Genomic DNA, 18,314 nt, shown 5'->3' with positions numbered 1-18,314 from the left:
TTTAATTTTGATGAGCCCTTTGATTGGTTTCAGATGTGCAATGATAGGCCTGAAGAAGAGCTTGGGAGTAGGAGCTGGAAAGATCAGAATTACTCTATCCAATAGAGGGAGAAGAACATGAGATTCTGGAGACATGGTGGTAGAAGGAACGTTGAAAGGATAGAGGATAGAAGAAAAGGAGAAAGGAGTCACCAGTTGCCCAAAGGTTGAAGAATACTGGTAGAGCAAGCATCAAAAAATCTCAGATGGTAGGAGGCTGAAAAGGCTTTTAAAGAACAGGGACATTTAATATTAAATCAAAGTCATTAGTGCTAAATAAATACCTAAATTCTAGATTCCCCTTGTCTTTCCAGACATCCAGCAGAATCGGCTATCCACACAGAGGTTGTGAGTGGTTGTTTTTGTTTGTGGAAATCAAGGAAAGAGGTTGAACTTTACAGAGTATATACAGAGTAAGATCATGAGAAAAATCCATACATGGCAAAAAAGAACAAACAAACAAAACATTAGCAGAAACAGGAACTTAAGCTCAATAACATGTGTCCCTGAAAAGTTATAGAAATCTTGGGGTTGGGCCTGGAACTTGCTACAGGTATTGGCATGGAAGCTGGATCCATTTTTATTTAAATTTTAAGAAAAAAAGTGCTCCCAGGTGACATTTAGATTCCATCATCTTCTTTGCCTTCTACCACTTTATTTTATTTTTTTAATTTTATTTATTGTTTAAAGTATTACACATAGTAGTACATATATCTCCTTCCCCACCCCCATTTACCTTCCCCCAGCTACCACTTTAAAAAGAAAACAAAACAAACAAAAACCCTTCTATATTTTCAAACTCTAGTGCTTATAAGAAATTGGCATTTCTTTTTAAAAAATTACTTTCTTTTGAGCTTTTATAGAATTCTTTTCCCAAAGCAATAATTATTTATTACACATCTCTTTAAGAGGTGTAGAACTTTCCATTCAACAATTTTTTAAACTGAGGGCTACACAAAACAATACGGTGACCTATTTTCAGGAATTAAATTGAGCCCTGACAATTACATAAAATGCAATTACAATCCCCCCAAATGAGCAAAATATTCACTTTTCTTTATTCTTTTTAAATAGATTTTTATTGATTTTAGAGAGGAAGGGAGAGGGAGAGAGAGATAGAAACATCAATGATGAGAGATAATCATTGATTGGCTGTCCCCTACACGCCCCACACAGAGGATTGAGCCCGCAACCAGGCATGTGCCCTGACTGGAAATCAAACTGAGACCTCCTGGTTCATAGGTCAATGCTCAACCACTGAGCCATGCTGGCTGGGGCAAGATATTCACTTTTCAATTGACAGATGCAGGCACATAGCTGCCCCACAAGTATATTTTGTCCAAGTCTACTGTATACCCTCATTACTCCATTAATCGGAGACTTATTAACTGATTTTTTTTATTAGAGATTTAATTATTACCTGTATGGAAAAAATATACTTTTTTGCTTAATTACTAAAATATATGGTGGTAAAGCTGCTTTAGGTTATAACCTTTGGAACATGAGAATAGAATAAACTTCAGAGAATATTTGATGAAGAAGCACTTGAAACTGAGAAATTGTGAAATCCTATCTCAAATTTGCTCTCTTAACACTGAACAAATGATTTTCCATGAGCCTCAGTTTCCTCACTGTGATATTGGAATAGTAACAAATCTCATTCTGTGAGAACAAGGAAAATTTAGCAGACCTTTACCTTTCAAAGAAACATAGCCCCAAACCTTTGCCCCCCAAAGAAAATGTTCAATAGTGTCCAGGTTTTTCTCTGGATCAGATCTCTGAGGAGAGTCATGTTTCCTGTGTGTTTTAACTAAAATTAAACTGAAATTCCCTTTCTCTCACTGATTGCTTATGTCAGAGAAACCGACTTTTTCTCTCTTATAGACAGAATAAGAAATAAAGCCAGCTGAGATCTTGATGCCATACACCTGACTAGGCTCACCCCCCAGGTGAGTGTCTCACCAACTATTACTGGTATATGGAGGTTGAATACACATAGGCTGGTGAATGAATTATTTGCCTCTGGGACCCACATGGAAAGTTGTGGATGGCATTTTACGCTCATTTTCTATGTTCAAAAAAATGACCCAGAGATTCTCAAGTAGGTCTCTGGGATGCTCTCATGAAGGTTAGACTGGGAGCAGGAGACTCTCAATGTAAGCTGACGGTGCAGGCCTGTATTTCCTCCTCTGTGAAATCTCTACGATTTTTTTCACATCCATAATCCAATCACTCTCTGATTCTGTGGTGCTTACTGCTAAGTGACTTATTTACTTAACCATGTTCTTCAACAGCACAACCACCATGCACTATTTGTTTGCAGTTTGAGCTCTGAAAAAAATACTAAATCTCCAGGACTCAAAGGCATATCTCTGTAAGATTCATAATGAGAGAAGAATAACTTAACACCAGAAAAACAAACAACCCAATTAAAAGGTGGGAAGAAGACCTGAATAGATGAAGGCATACAGATAGTCAATAGACATACGAAATGTTGCTCAACATCACTAAACATCAGAGAAATGCAAATCAAAACCACAATAAGACATTGTCTCACACCTGTCGGAATGGATATCATCAATAAATCAGCAAACACATGTTGGTGAGGATGTGGAGTAAAGGAAACCCTTGTGCACTGGTGGGAATGAAGATTGGTGCAACCACTATAGAAAACAGTGTGGCGGTTCCTCAAAGAAACCTGAAACACTAATTCAAAAGAATATTTGTACCCTATGTTTATTGTAATGTTATTTACAATAGCCAAGTTATGGAAGCAACCCAAATGCCCATCAGTAGATGAGTGGATAAAAAAAAAGCTGTGGTACATTTACACAGTGGAATCCTACTTGGCTGTAAGAAAGAATGAAATTGTACCCTTTGCAACAGCATGGATGGATGCAGAGGATATTATGCTACATGAAGTAAGTTAGACAGAGAAAGACAAATACCATATGATTTCACTTGTATGTGAAATCTTATGAAGAAAAATAAACAAACAATAGAACTAGACTCAGAGATACAGAGAAAAGACTTGGGGGCTGGGTGAAAAAGGTGAAAGGATTAAGCAGTACATATTGGTAGTTATAGAATAGCTGCAGAGATGTGGATTACAGCATTGGGAATATAGTCAATAATGTTAAGATAAATATGTATAGGGCCAGGTGGGTACTTGGGGGAGTGGGGGCACCACTCTATGGAGTGCGTGGTGTTCTGGCCACCTTGGTGTATATCTGAAGCTAGTGCAGAATGGTATTAAGTGTGAACTGTGGTTGAAATTTTTTAAATAAAAATTTAAATTAAAAAAAGAAGTAAACATTTGAAAAAATGTCATAGGTCCTCTAAGATGCCTTACCATTGTTGATTAAACTACCAACAATGATGATGAGAAACTGAAATAGCTCATTGATATCAAGAATTGGCAAGGTCCAAGCTTGATAAATTCTTATGACTTCAAAAAGGGTATACTTCTCCTTACTATCCCAATAATAAAATAAACATATTTTGAAAGCAAGATATACTCCTCACTTCATCATATTCCACTTTGGATGAAATTCATGGCATTTCAAGTTCTATAACTTTTTTAAGTCCTAAACTATGCAATAGTACTATGCCACATTTAAACAGATGTTGCATGTTTCTCCATTCAGCAATGAGTAGCATACAGCAACGTGTACATTAAGACTATAACTGCAGAGTTCAGGAGATTAGGGGCTTATAAACACCCCGGTGCATAGTAGGGGTGAAATTCTGTATTCTGTGCACAAATTTTATACATATTAACATATTTTATGGTGTTGGTAAATCTCAAAACTTCTATATTTTAAAGGAGCAAGACCATAAATCCACAAACTCTACTGTAGCTCCAGAAAGAGTATGGTAGGTTTTGAGTAATTTTTTTTTATCCCCTTCCACACACTGTATTTTCAAACATATAATGATAGCAACATGTGCTATCTGAACATCAAAATTTTACAATTAATTTCTCTCTGTGCCTGAATATAATTAAAATCAATCCTAACATTGTTTTAGAGCAACCACGTGCAGACCAAGCTCGGGAACTTTTCAAAGAGGAGTGTGATGAGGAGGAAAAGCCTGTGGCTCTGGGCGGCTTCTCTCTCCCCCTCCATGCTCACCACTCCACTTTTCTTACAACTCTCCAGAGGCTCTGGTTGGGTAGAGATGTATAATCTGTTGTTGTCATTTTGGGGAGAAGATGAAACAACGAAGTATTCAATCCTGTGTTAACTCATCATTAGTTTCAATATTTGGAAACTTTTAAGAGAACCTTGAAGTTTCAAAGAAGTAATCATGACTCATGAAATAATCAATGCTGATCACACTTATGCTGCCCTGTCTACTAACCACCCAGCTGACATTTAGGAAGCGTTCCGATTTCCCACAGGCAAGCACCAAACCCAGCTCTGTCTCTGCAAGTCATCTCTCCCTGTCTCTATCAGTAACATTTAAAAAATAAAAACCGCCTCACATAGTCCCTGCTGTGGGAGGTGACTGTGGATGTCGATGTCACATTATTATTATTATTATTATTATTATTATTATTTCCCTCTGCTGAGCACATTAGACAAATGCCTGATGGGTTTCCTCTGCACCCCTCCCCCTGCATCTCTCCCATTGATGCAGATCTTAGACCGTCTGCAAAGGCTATTAGTCTGCACTGCTTCTCTTTTCCTGCTCATCTATGTATGTGCACATGGCTGTGTTTGGTATGGAATCAGCAGCTGGTTTATTGGCAATAAAACAGCCCCTATCATTACTGAGATTAAACATAGTTAAGCATACAGATTCCGGTCACCTGCTTTCTGTTGAGGAAGAGTGGACAGCAGGGGTACCTCTGAAACAGCAAAGCCCTTTCTAACTCAGCAGAAATGAAGACTGCATGCAAGGCCCTAGCTTTGGGATGCTTACAATCTTCCGACATAGCATAGCCCTTTATTTAAATAGTAATGTAGTGGTTTATGGCATCTTTATTAAAAGTTAAGTACAATTTGGCAATATTTATTTTGAAAAGTTGCTCAACTGCTATTTTTGTTGGATTGATGTGATTCAACACCAAAGAAAATAAGTAGTTATGATTTACCCTATTTCTGAAGAATGCAGTTTCTGTGCAGCACTAAGTATCATGTATGAGATTCACTAACTTTTATTCATTGAACATTTCTATATTTTATAATATTATTTGTATTGCTGGAGAGCTTTTTTATTTTTTTATTTTTATTTTTATTTTGTTTTACTGCTTAAAGTATTACAAAGAGCATTACATATGTCTCCTTCCCCCCCCCCTTGACATTCCCCCAACCTCCCCTACCCCCCAGTGTCTTGTGAGCTTTTTTTTTTAAGAATATAAAATGTTTCCCATTCTCTAACAAGTACTGTGGCTCAGTCAGCTTGGGCTGCTATCACAAGTTATCATGGACTGGGTGTTTAGACAACAAATATGTATTTCTCACAGTTCTGGAGGCTTGGGAGTCTAAGATCAAGGTCCTAACCCATTCAATGTCTGGTGAGAGCTCTCTTCCTGATTCGTAGATCGCCATCTTTCTGGCTGTGTCCTCATATGGCAGAGGGAGAAATCAACTCTCTCCTATCTCTTCTTATAAGGGCACTGATCCCATTAATGAGAGATCCACCCTCACAGCCTAAGTACCTCCCCAAAGCCCCATCTTCAAATACCATCCAGTTGGGGATTATGGCTTCAATATGAATTTGGGGGGGATACAAACATTTAGTCCATAGCACATTCTTGTCATTTAAAATATTGATCAAAAGATGGCAAAGAGAGCCCTAGCGTTTTTATCCTGTAGTTCTGAGCAGGTGTCAGAACAAACACCTGGAAATGAGTAAGCTGGACCTCTGCACTCTGCCAGTCTGTTTTATAAGAGTATGAGTCAGTATCAGGAGGAAGTCTGTATATAATGGAGGTCACATCCAGTCACTATGAGGAGAGAAAACATGGGTTCTCCTTCTGCCCAAGAACACACTGACCTTTGAGGGTGGTGGTGCCTGTGTGTGGGGGCCTACCATAAATAGCTGTCTACTGCTTCCTACATGTGGAACATGGAATAGTATGAGAAAAACTTTGATCTTTGAGGATTTTTTCTAGTTCTTTTAAGTCAGTAATTCTCAACCAGGGGATAGGCCACATGTCATATGTATCTGGGGAATTTTTTAACAATGCAGTTAGAAGCCTGGCCTCAGCCTAGACTTGCTAAATTAAATCTCTAGTGCCAGTGCCTGTAGGTTCTGAGAAAGCTCTTCCAGTAATTCTGTTGATTGAAAAAAATGTTGATAAATTAATATTCCTTTAGTCATACAGGAGTTCAAAAATCTCAAAAGAATGGAAACCCTTCCTGAGTTGGGCTCTTAGGGAAGGACATTCAATTTAGGACCCTTTCCCATTTATCTGTTTGTCAGAGGGGGAAGAAAAGAGAAACAAATTATGAAAAGTCACAAACCTTCAGCAAATAAACCCCGAGGATGAGAAAAAAGAGGAGGAAGCGGAGGAGGGAATTAAGGTCCCCTGGGACTTTCCTGTAGGTAGATTTATTGTCAATTAGGGCTTCTGTGCCAGACAACATGGTGTCAATATAGCCATTAAATAGTGCAACAGGGAGGCTTAAATACTGGTTTAAGCCACAGAAAATCGAATGTCCAAATTAATGCATTCTGCTCTTTTAGTGAGAGAATATGGTTACTTCTAGTTCATCATTCCATAGTCGTGCTTTATCTCATTTGAGTTTAATACAACCTGCAAAGCTGGTTTGAGACATCAAGGGACTTGTCCCCAGTTACACTTTTAGTAAGATGGGGATCAGGACTTGAACCCTTTGTGAGGAAAATATTCACTTGGTGACATAGCTGAAACCCTTTCATTCGAGGAGAGGTTCAACGTCTTGTTTTCAAGGCTCCTTGGCTTGGCCCCTGAGCACAGCTGCTCTGGAAATGGCTCAGGAACATCCAGGCCAGGGTGTGGCCCAAGGAGTGGTTGTGACACTTTATCCTCACACATCTTTACCGTGCCTATTTTACCACCTGGGAATCCCAGGTGCATGAAACATAGTTCCTTTCATCACAAAGTGGAACCACTGAGCCCATGAACAGCCTGTGACAATTGAACACTATCCAGAAAGCACTCTTCATAGCACAGCTTCCAGGAGGCCTGACCGAGTTCTCCATGTCCCCGGAAGGCTCTGCTGCAATGTCATCAGTGTCGTACTACTCAGCAGGGTTCTGGAATGACAGCATTCTAACAGAGAACAGGACACTAGAGGAGGCATGCTTAATTCCAGTGCCTGTGACAGTAGGTGTTTGGGAGGGAAACGGGACCAAACTGCCTGTCCTCACAGCCTCCTGGTCACCCTAAGGAAGGACAGAACACATTTAACTGCCATTGTTCTAATGATGACACTGTGTTTCCAAGAAATGCAACTTCACCTTAGAAATGTTTGCAATCTGTCTAATTATAAAGATGATATTATTTTAAATAATATTTTTTAGATTGTGGATTTGAAAAAAAAATTGCCTTTTGTACAGAAATGAGTTAAAACGAGAACCATGGTTAGCCTACATGCTGTGCATCTGCCATGCAAGTCCTGGCCAGAGCTCCCTGCTCCTCTTGGCCATAAGCAGTCCTCATAACACTTGTCCTTTGACTAAGCTGCAAGGAAGTCTGTGGGGATGGCTGTTAGCTTGGAGCAGATGGCTCCTTGCTTTTCACAACAGATGACTGTAAAATTAGTAGAGTATTTTAAGAACAGGCTGATTGAACATACAACTTGCTTTCTTAACAGTGCTGAATGAACAGTCCACTACACCTGGCACCTGAGCCCTGCTTTCTTCCAGGTATATATGATGCTCATTGTCATCCAACGTGTGTGGCTGTGGTGTGTGTTAGTGTTACAGGATTTCGGGGTAGGAGGGATAGGGAAACTGAGACAGGAAAGTTAAAATAAGGCCAAACAGTGTGGGTAATTTGCAGCCAGCTTGTAACTAACAAGCCATTATCTTCCCCAGCCAATGACACTGAGCAAATGGTTAAAAAAAAAACCTACCTAATGACAGAATGCAGAAAGGGAGGGAGAGAGGGGAAAGGGAAAAAAAAGGCCATTTTACTTCCTAAGCAGAGAAGCCAGCAGTTTCAAGGCTTGGCAAGATAACGTTACCAGGTGCTTCTCATGAATTCTGGGAAGTCCACAACAAAGTAAAAAAGGGACCTTGAGAATTAAGCTGCACCAAAATAGTCAGCAGAGGAATTTTGAAGCCTACAGACAGGAGGGTATATTAACAACTCAGACCCCACCCAACTTGCTCTTCAGATTAGCTGAGAGCCCATCTGTGCTTCATGAGCCAGATGTATAGGTTTCCTGCTTTGCTTTTTCAATAAAGGTGCATGCTTAAATTGCTTTAATGAGTTGGCTTTTCACAATGCAGTCAAGGACTTTCGTATAAATTCATTTATATGAAAGGACAAGGCTCAGAGGGCTGTCCTGTCCGATAACACCTCTCTGGTGTTGGTGAGAGGTGCCTATAATATTAGGACCACTTCTGTCTCTTCCCTGTGTTTTCTTTAGCTGGGCTGAACCCCTGACTATAGAGCTACTGGAAGTCTTTCAGGAGGAGGGGAACCAAGCTTCTGCCTGCTACAGGGACCATCACTGATAACACCTGGCCTGGCGAGACCTGAAGCTGTAGAACTTTGTAGCAACTCAAACTAGCATCCTGTTGTTAAGGTTTCTTTAATGGAAGAAGAATTGTTGGGCTTTAATGTTTTTGTATAAGTATGATTTTTAAACATATTGGTTCTATTTTTAAGATTCATTGCTGTGAGTATGGTGTTCCTTCATTTCTGTATCCAAGAAGTATTTACTGATTAGCACGATAGGCAAGCGCCCTGATAGGAAAATTCCCATCAGCCTTGACCAGACAGCGTCTTACCCTCTGCTTTCCTCCCACGGTCTAGAACAGTTCCTGGCATATGGTATAATCCTAACACATTTTTCAACGAATTAATTGCACCCTGAGACAAGGGTACATTTCCACAAGAGTTCTTCTAATGATGAAAGTCAGGATAAAGACCTCTTTTGGCAATCTTTATCTGCCAACTAGTTCTTTCCTGTAGATACAATCAGATAGGCTCTACAGCAGCGGTTCTCAACCTGTGGGTCCTTTCACAGGGGTCGCCTAAGACCATTGGAAAACACATATATAATTACATATTGTTTTGTGATTAATCACTATGCTTTAATTATGTTCAATTTGTAACTAACAATGAAATTGGGGGTCACCACAACATGAGGAACTGTATTAAAGGGTCGCGGCATTAGGAAGGTTGAAAACCACTGCTCTACAGGATGGCCACAGCTCCACAGCAAATCAGTTAATAAACCAGCAGATGCTGACTGAACACCTACTCTGTGCAATTCCCCCTCCTAGACAATTGGGTCATTCCAGGACATATAAAGATATAGTCTCTGTTTTCAAAGAGTTTCTATACAAACAAAAACTTAACAGTTGCCACAGAGGGACAATGACCACTGAACCCATGCACAACCTAAGCTAATTTAACACAATCCTAGGTAGGACTCTTTTTTACAGTTTCCTGCAGTGCTGAAGCCAAGGAGGTGGTGGGCATAAAAGAGAAAGAACTTCAAGAGACTGGAGGAGGAAGACTGGGTGGCTGTAGAAGTCAGAAGACTTGAATTGGGCATTGAAGCTGAGGTAGAAAATGGAAGAAAGGACATGACAGGGATGCAGGAGTGTGAGTGTGTGTGTGTGTGTGTGTGTGTGTGTGTGTGTGTTGGGAGGTGACTAAGAATAGCACAAATAGAGTCTGGAAGAAGGCAGAGCATACAAACTATGCCAAGAGTTAATTCCATTTAGCACAATTTGAGTCAATAATAAATATTTACTGAGCACATACTATGTGCCAGGCATTGTGACAGATACTAAGAATACAATGGATAACAAGACTGATATGGTCCCTGGCTCACTGGTTGGTGGGAGATAAAGACAATTACAATACAGTGTGATACTAAGTGCTATGATAGGTAAAGCCTGGGTATTATGAGAAAGACACAGAATGGACCCAGCCCAGATGTGAGGGTCAGGAAAACTTCCTACAAGAAGGGATGTTGAACTGACACCTGAAGCCAAGGTAGGAATTAGTGAGGTGAAACTCTACAGGATGGGTATATAGCATCTGCCTTAAAAGAGCAAGCATGCTTGGCCATGGGGATCTGAATCTGACTGAGTTTGTGAGGAGACAAGGGGAAGGTGTGCTAACAGATGGGGCTGGGGATGGAAGCAGGGGCAGATTATGCAGTCTCTTGTACTTTGCATTAAGCAGTCTGAACTTTATCCTAAGAGCAGTGGTAATCACTGAAGAATTTTAAGTAAGGGAATGAAGCAAAGAGATTTGCATTTGGGGTGTGTAACTATCCTCAGTGTGTAATGGCTCTTAGAGAAAAAATGGGTGATAAGAACAGAAGGACAACATGTAGCTGGATTCTTGAAGGTCTATTCCTAACACAGTGCAGAATGGAATGAATATTTCATGAGTGAATGAATGAGTGAGTGAATGAATGAACTGATCAACCAGTCATTCAGTGTGGGACTGAAAACATGAGACTTGCGGTGGAGGCTAAAGTTGTCTGTGTGCATGTGAGGTTCCAAGCGAATGCATATAGAACTCTGACATGTCCTCCAGAATCTTCTCAGACAAATGATAACAACAGATGACAAGAGGGTGCAACATAATAGAGGGAAGCAGCTTCAGTGCTGTAGTCCAAAGGTCCTATCTGAGCCCTAGTTTTGCCAGTTACTAATTTTGAGTTGCACCTTGAGTTCTCTGACCCTCAGGTCCCACATAATATCTGTTCCTTATGTGCAAATACATAGCTGTATAAAATGGGAATAGGTTCTCACAATCTACCCACATTTCTGTTTATAGTCGATGTTTAGGAGATGAGGTGGGGTTTTCAGCCCAGTGGCATTTCTAAGTCATCCATTGTAAAAAGAAATTCATGCAACCTGGGTGACAGTGGAGTTGAAGGTGAGCTGAAAGGAATTTAGGAATCATGCCACCAGTAATATTCAAACTTTGGGCAGGTGACTCTCAAGCTTCTCAATTAGAGACCCTGGCAGAGACGTTGAGAGAAGGACAGTAAGGGCCATGTCCTGTTGCTGTTCCAGTGAAGGGACAGGGGGCAGAAATAAATAACGTGCTTGAAGGCCATATGGATCAGTGAGGTGTTTTGAAAAACACACACAGCCATTTAGGGACACAACTAGACTAGAACTCAGCTCGCCTAAGTCCAATGCTCTTTTCACGCTCCACCCTGTTACATTAATTATGTCAATCTGAGATCTTAGAAAGGATAACCTGTGTGAGGTCCAAGCTAACAGGTCTCCTCACAATTTTGTGATTGTAGCTGACAGCCCAGAACTAGATAGATCTTACAGAAAGAGAGGCCAAACTGGGAATTATGGCTGGAGGAAGTGAAGTATCCTGGGATCTGGTCGTTTGGAAAGGAGGAGAAGCCCTTGTGAGGTATGGGAGTGGGGCTTGGTGGTGGAGAAAAGCAGGAAGAATCATGCATACATGGATCCAGATATATTAACCCAAAGAATACAGGAAGAGAAGAAAATGCAGCAGGTGAAAAATAGGTCTGGCAGAAGGTTCCTGAGGTACTTAGGGAACCAACTCAGCGGGCAATGCTTCATGTCTTGCAGATCAAAGAGCACAGGCCCAAAGCAACTGTGTTTTGAGATACTTTAGATATGTAAATGTTCCTCCTCACAGCATTTTTCATATCATATCAGCCCCGCCTCCTCCCCCAGCACACTAATACATTCACACCTCTGGCTCCTTCCAGTCTGGGCTTTGCTATTTCTGCAGAGGAGCTAGACATCAGGGCAACATCACTGAACCAAAAAGAAATTGATGAAAACAGCTTCCTTAGAAGTGTAATTTTCAGCTTGTGGCCTTGAGTCCCATATTTCCAAATCCCCTTCTATTTCCTAACGCAATACAAAGACTCAGCTGTTAGGGGAGTCAATATCATTTTACTAAGTAAAACCTGATTGAATTATTTTTCCCTTTTCTATCCTGCCTGAAGAGTCTAATAAACCAAATAATCATAACAAAAAGGCCACTTCCAGTTTCTCCAGGAAATTCCCATGCAAATACTGTTGAAATCAAATTGACTAAATAATTCATATTCTTCAATGATCCCTGAGGTTGGGTTCACTGTCACAGACATCTTATACCATCTCCACATCTGTAATATCCCGGCACGAACATCTACAGCAGACATCAGAGCCCTTTCATCAAGATTAGAAGCAGTGAGGCCTCTGAGCTTTCATACATTTCACCATCCACATTAATTGAGCCCTTTTCTACCAAAGGTTTTAGGCTCTGATGCAAGACAGGAATTTGAAGCATGTACTCAAGTATTTAATGTTGTAAATATCTATGGCACACACACACATCAGCTTCACTCAACAATCCAATGATCTTGTAAAATAAAGGAAAAAATGCCAGTGAATGAAAAGCAGCGGGGACTTCTTCAGGACTGTAAGCAAAGCTGCTCCTGACAAGTAATAAAACAGCTGCCTATTCACAGACCCTTAAAGATGTTAGGAAAATAAAAGAAGTGAGAGTACTTTTAGATTGGAGAATCATTTTATTTTTTACATTCAAACATGTTGATTTGGCTCTGAAACGTGTCCCAAGTTAATTTTAAATATAACACATCTGATACAGTCCTTGTCATGTTTTTGTTTTTTTAACCAACAGACAAAATTTAAACAATTCCTACCTGGAAATATGGATGGTCTCTTTTTCGGGCGCCTCAGGTGAATAGGTTCCAAGTTTTTAATGTTTCTTTGAAGTCTTCCTCTAATATCATGTCCTAGGAGTAGTTCAGGTGGCAGACTACTCCGTCTTGATGACTTGTAATCATTTTGAGCTGACTGTAGCTTGTTCTTCGTTCTGGAATACAAATTGCTGTCATCAACTGCCATTGCAGGAGATACATTAGGGACTCTTAAAAAAAATCTGCAAAGCCAGAGTCGGCGGCAGACGCCGCCACCTCCAATCAGGTTCAGATGCCCTCTTGCTTTGCCCCACACTTGTTTGGGAAGCTCAACAAGTTGATAGGCACAGACTTGAACAGGTGTAGAATTACTAAGTGGCCCCTCCTTTCAACACTTAATAGCACGGGGAGGAGAGATGCAAAAAAATCATTAGGGGAATGGAAACAGCTGTGGCCACTCCCAAGCTCCTGTAGACAGCAGTAAAAGCGGGGCAAATGGTTGCTGGGTGAAATTTCTGTTTTACTGGAGCAATGCCATAAAGCAAACACAACTCACTACTTAAACAAGAATACCAATGCAGATTGTAGTTCTCATTATTCTTGTTTCCAAACTCTTAGAGACTTTAAACTTTTCAAGAAACATTTTTACATGCCCTCATAACTTTTGTCCCAAACTACATACTCAGAACACACGTTAAATTCCTTATTTGGCAGGAAACCAACTGGAAGTTGGCTGGGGAGGATGAGATAGTTGGTGATGATCAGGAAGGAACCTGGGCGTGTGTCAAGCAGCAGTGCTGGGAACCCAGTGCAGCCCACGCCGCCCCTTCCATTCTGTGCTCTACCTGGCAGATGGCTGGTCTAAAGTTCAGCCGTCTGGCTGAGAAGTTAGAGGTCTGACAAACAAGTCGTGACCCTGACACTGATGACGGCCTCCATTCGACAAAGACAAAGTAGATGTTGTTAGCCTTGCCGGGCTTCTGCCTGGCTTTCCACTCAAATGGTCAGTGCTTTGTTGGTCTGAGGAAAACCAGCATTTACCAGACTCCTGCCTTGACCTGTCACATGTTTTCTTACTTTCTCTTTCGGATTTGCATTTTGCCCTTTGTTCTCTTTCCCCCTTGCTCTATTTATGTGGAAATGTTCCACACTCTTTTCTGAAACTGCAGAAATCCTAACTCTAATTTATCCCCTGCAGCTGTGCCCCAGGGCTGTGTCCTCTGTGCCCCTCTTCCCTGGCATTCATTTTCTTTCTCTCTCTCTCTCTCTCTCTCTCTCTCTCTCTCTCCCTCTCTCTCCCTCTTTCCCTCTCCCTCCCTCCCTCCCTTTCTCTCTCTCAGGATAAAGAAGATAGATCCTGCTTTTTCTCTTCCCAGTGCTTGGGATCAGTACATACAGAACATTACAAAGGATTTAGGGGTTGGTTCAAAATCACTGTTTACAGTGGGGCCTTGACTTAGGAGTTTAATTCGTTCCGAGACCGAGCTCGTTAAGGAGCTCATTAACTCAAATTACTCTATCAACTCAATGCAAAAAATCAGCCGAGAGACAGCTGGTATCTCAAAAAACTCGTTAGTCGGGACACTCGTAAGTCAAGGCCCCACTGTACTTTGGTTTCCTGGACGCCAAGTAGGTTTTACTGTTTGTTAAAATGTAGAAGTTAGATCTCTCTACCTAATTAAGAATATCTTTCCACACTAAGAGAAATTTCATTCTCTATTCTCCTTATTCTTCAGCAACAGGTCTTCAAAGTACAACAGGTTTTCTTAAAAGCATTTTTTGACAAGTATGTCCAGATAAGGGGTTGCCATTATAATCCAATTACAATGCAGCAATTGTATTTACATAGATTATTGTTAATTTTATTAATTCTGAGAAACACCTACACTGTTTCTCTCACAGGACTTGAACTATTTTGTCAAGCTGAAAGGACCCTCAATTTTAAAACAATTTGTGGCTTGTACCAAACTGTTTTTAAAAGCCCGTGAGACTGCTCAAATCTCCCTTAGATTAATAAAAATACACTTTTTTCTAATAAAGAAATAAAAGTATTTTTAAAGTTTGAGGTAATGATTTAATAATAGAAAAAAAATCATAACCCAATTGCCAAGAATGGTGTTTAAGTTTCAAATAGACAGCAGGACAGAGTCCTAGGACACAAAATACTGGGAGAAATACAGCAATAACAAGAAGGTGGAACTCTTTAGGGCTGTTTCTTTCCTAATTCAGTGTCACCATGGGCCAAACGTAACAGTGTTTGTGAGATGAAATAGGAGTCTCAGAGGAAAAGTGTTATTAGCACACAGTGTGCCGCTGGTACAACTGCACAGTGTGCACAGGTAATTTTGTCTTTGTCTTCAAGAGACTGGCTGGAAGCACAGATGAACTACTTATGCATCTGGAATGCATTATAATAACAGCCATCATTTATTGCATGCTCAAACTGGCCAGATTCTGTGCTCAGCCTTTGACATACATTATCTTGCTGCCTCTTCCAAATCACCCTGTCCTAGAGATCACACTGAGGCACTGCATCAAATGTCTAGAAGTTGGGGGAGAAGATGTGAAGGTAGGTTTACCTGAATCCAAAACCCATGGTCAAGTCCATGCTTTAAACTACAACACCATGCTGATTATTAAACATATATAACACCTAAAAAGAAATGGAAAAGACTTTCTCTGTTTTCCTTGGGCTGAAGCAAATTCCTGTTCCATCAGTGGTGGGCTTGAGGTGTGGTCCAAGCCCTACCTTGGCCTGTCCCATGTGACTGAGCCGTCAACAGGCCTGTAAGGTTCACAGCAAAAAGTCAGAAAAAGCAAAAAGAGAATTCAGACTTTTGCTTTAATAATAAAGTATCCATGTTGAGGCTTTTCATATTAAAATACACTTAATTAAATTATTATATTTTTCTGAGATTTAAATTATAATTAGAAAAAACCCTCTATCCTGCTGAAGAGGTACCCTTAATCTCCCCATCTGCTAAAAATTAAATGATGTAAAGAGGGCTGGAGGGTTCATGGCACGCTCAAATTAACCCCTCTTCTGCCCAACCGTTCTCTCCTCATACGGAATATAATCAGACATGAATTTAGCTTAGTTAAAATACATTTTCTTAATGAGAAAAGTGGAAACAACCTGAATTTGCTATTATTATAATTTTAAGGCAATGTAAACAAAGAATAATATTTATTTAAAAGAAGTATTAAATCTGTGAACATGAAAAAATATAAACTTTTCTTTCAAAATATTTAAATTGGCACACAACATGAATGATAATCAACCACAGAAAATTTAGCTTGGTTTGGTCTGAAAGAGAATATTCATAGACAGTAACATTAAGTCTACCCCACCCTCTTTATAGTAATAGCCAAAAGCAGAATGTCATTTTTTCAAACAGTCAAATGAATGATGATATTGGGCTCTGGGCTAAGAGTTCTCTCAAAACCTATAACATAATTAATTAATTTTAAATATATAATGGGACATTTTCTATTACTATATTTTTTAAAAAGTATTATGTTTTAAAAGTCTCCATTCTCCTAAAAATCCAATATATTAATATCTTTTGAAGTATTCCTTATCTTTCAAGAAGTTGTTTATTTTATATTAAATGATGTTACCATCTCATGAACATTTTATTCTTTCTGATGGTAAGACACTGTCTTCTTTTTCTTAGAATGTTCAAATATCCATAGGAACACATTCCCTTACTTTGCAGCCATGACCTCCTTGTGATTCTGGATAGTTTTTAAATAGCATGACTGAATAATTCTGCTTTTGTGACCCACCAAAGACCCAAACTTCAACATAGGCATTGCTATAGTCTCCCCAATCCTGGAGCTGGACAACTGACTTTCAGAAATGCACCAGAGATCTTTTATGTGGCTTCCAGGAGATTTCATTTTGTTCGTTTTGGCTCTTAGATCCAGCCTTTGCTTTTTCCCACATGTTTGGGGCTCTGTTTGAGATGAGAGCAGAAAGAATAGTATTCAGAAGCTTCTTTTAATCTTTTTTATTCAAAAAAGTTTTCTTAACCTATAAAAATCTAAGTGTATACATTTTGTATTTGGACAAGCAAATAAATAATTGTTCCTTGGCAATAAGCTATTTAATGTCCTGGTGTCTTGATGTTCTAATCTAACAAATAAAGGAAATCATTTTTGCTTCTTTCAATGAATTGTGTGAATTACCTAAGTAATGGTTGATATCCTAAGGTGAAAGATTTATATACAAAGTAGATAATAGATAACAAATTGAGAAATTACATGTATTCATATAAATGCCAGGAAGTATTATTCTGGTAAATGAGTGCCACTTTTATAAAAATTATTTGATTAGAGTGGTATTCTTAACAACAGCGCTCAACAAAACAAGAACTGAAGGAGACTTCCTCAACCTAATGAAGAATATCTATAAAAAACTTACAGATAACATCATACTTAATGATGAAAGACTGAATGCTTTCCAAGATCGAGAACACGGCAAAAATGTCTACTCTTTCCAGTTCTATTTAACCTTATACTGGATGTCCTAGCCAGTGAAATTGGGCAAGAAAAAAATAAAAGGCATCCAAATTGTAGAGGAAGATGTGAAACTATGTTTGCAGATAACATATGTAGAAAACCTAACAGAATCTACAAGAATTACAAGAACTGCCGAAACCGGTTTGGCTCAGTGGATAGAGCGTTGGCCTGCGGACTGAAGGGTCCCAGGTTTGATTCCAGTCAAGGGCATGTACCTTGGTTGTGGGCACATCCCCAGTAGGAGATGTGCAGGAGGCAGCTGATCGATATTTCTCTCTCATCGATGTTTCTAACTCTATCTCTCTCCCTTCCTCTCTGTAAAAAATCAATAAAATATATTTTAAAAAAAAGAATTACAAGAACTAAGTGAGTTCAGCCAGCAAGGTTTCAGGATACAAGATAAATGCATAAAAATCAACTGTATTTCTATATTAGCAATGAAAACTAGAAAATAAAACTTAAAAAAACAACATCATATGACTATTAAATATTTGCAGATAAATTTGACAAAGGATGTGACATATATACAGTAAAACTATATTACAAAGAAATTACAGAAAAACCTACAAAAGTAGAGAAAGATATCATGTTCATGGGTCAGAAGATTCAATATTATTGAGATATCAATTATTTCCAAATTAACCTATTGATTCAATACAATCAATAAAAATCCTAGCAAGCTTTTTTTGTAGAAATTGAAAATCTGATACTAAAATCCACAGGGGAATGCAAAGGATCAAGATTAGATGAGACAAGTTGGAAGATTAATACTACCAATTTCAAAATCTTGACATAAAGGCACAATAATCATGAAAGTGTGGTTCTGGCTTAGAGACAGAGAGAAAAACAAATAAACAATGGAATAGAACAGAGAATCCAGAAATGAGCCCACATATAAATGGACAACTGATTTTTGAA

General features: G+C 39.3%; 1 protein-coding gene across 1 annotated transcript in view; it reads right to left on the bottom strand.

Annotated features, from left to right (window-relative positions):
- Positions 1-18,314, bottom strand: part of FRY (FRY microtubule binding protein) — a 572,796-nt gene that overhangs the window by 448,500 nt on the left and 105,982 nt on the right. The window contains exon 2 of the mRNA XM_023751126.1: positions 12,876-13,048. The gene's annotated coding sequence lies outside the window, so the exon portion shown is untranslated. The remainder of the gene's footprint in view (positions 1-12,875; positions 13,049-18,314) is intronic.

Source organism: Myotis lucifugus, unplaced genomic scaffold (genome assembly GCF_000147115.1).
Source record: "Myotis lucifugus unplaced genomic scaffold, Myoluc2.0 scaffold_19, whole genome shotgun sequence".
Classification (NCBI taxonomy): domain Eukaryota; kingdom Metazoa; phylum Chordata; class Mammalia; order Chiroptera; family Vespertilionidae; genus Myotis; species Myotis lucifugus.
Note: the sequence above shows the minus strand (reverse complement) of the source record. Positions and strands in the feature narration are given on the sequence as shown.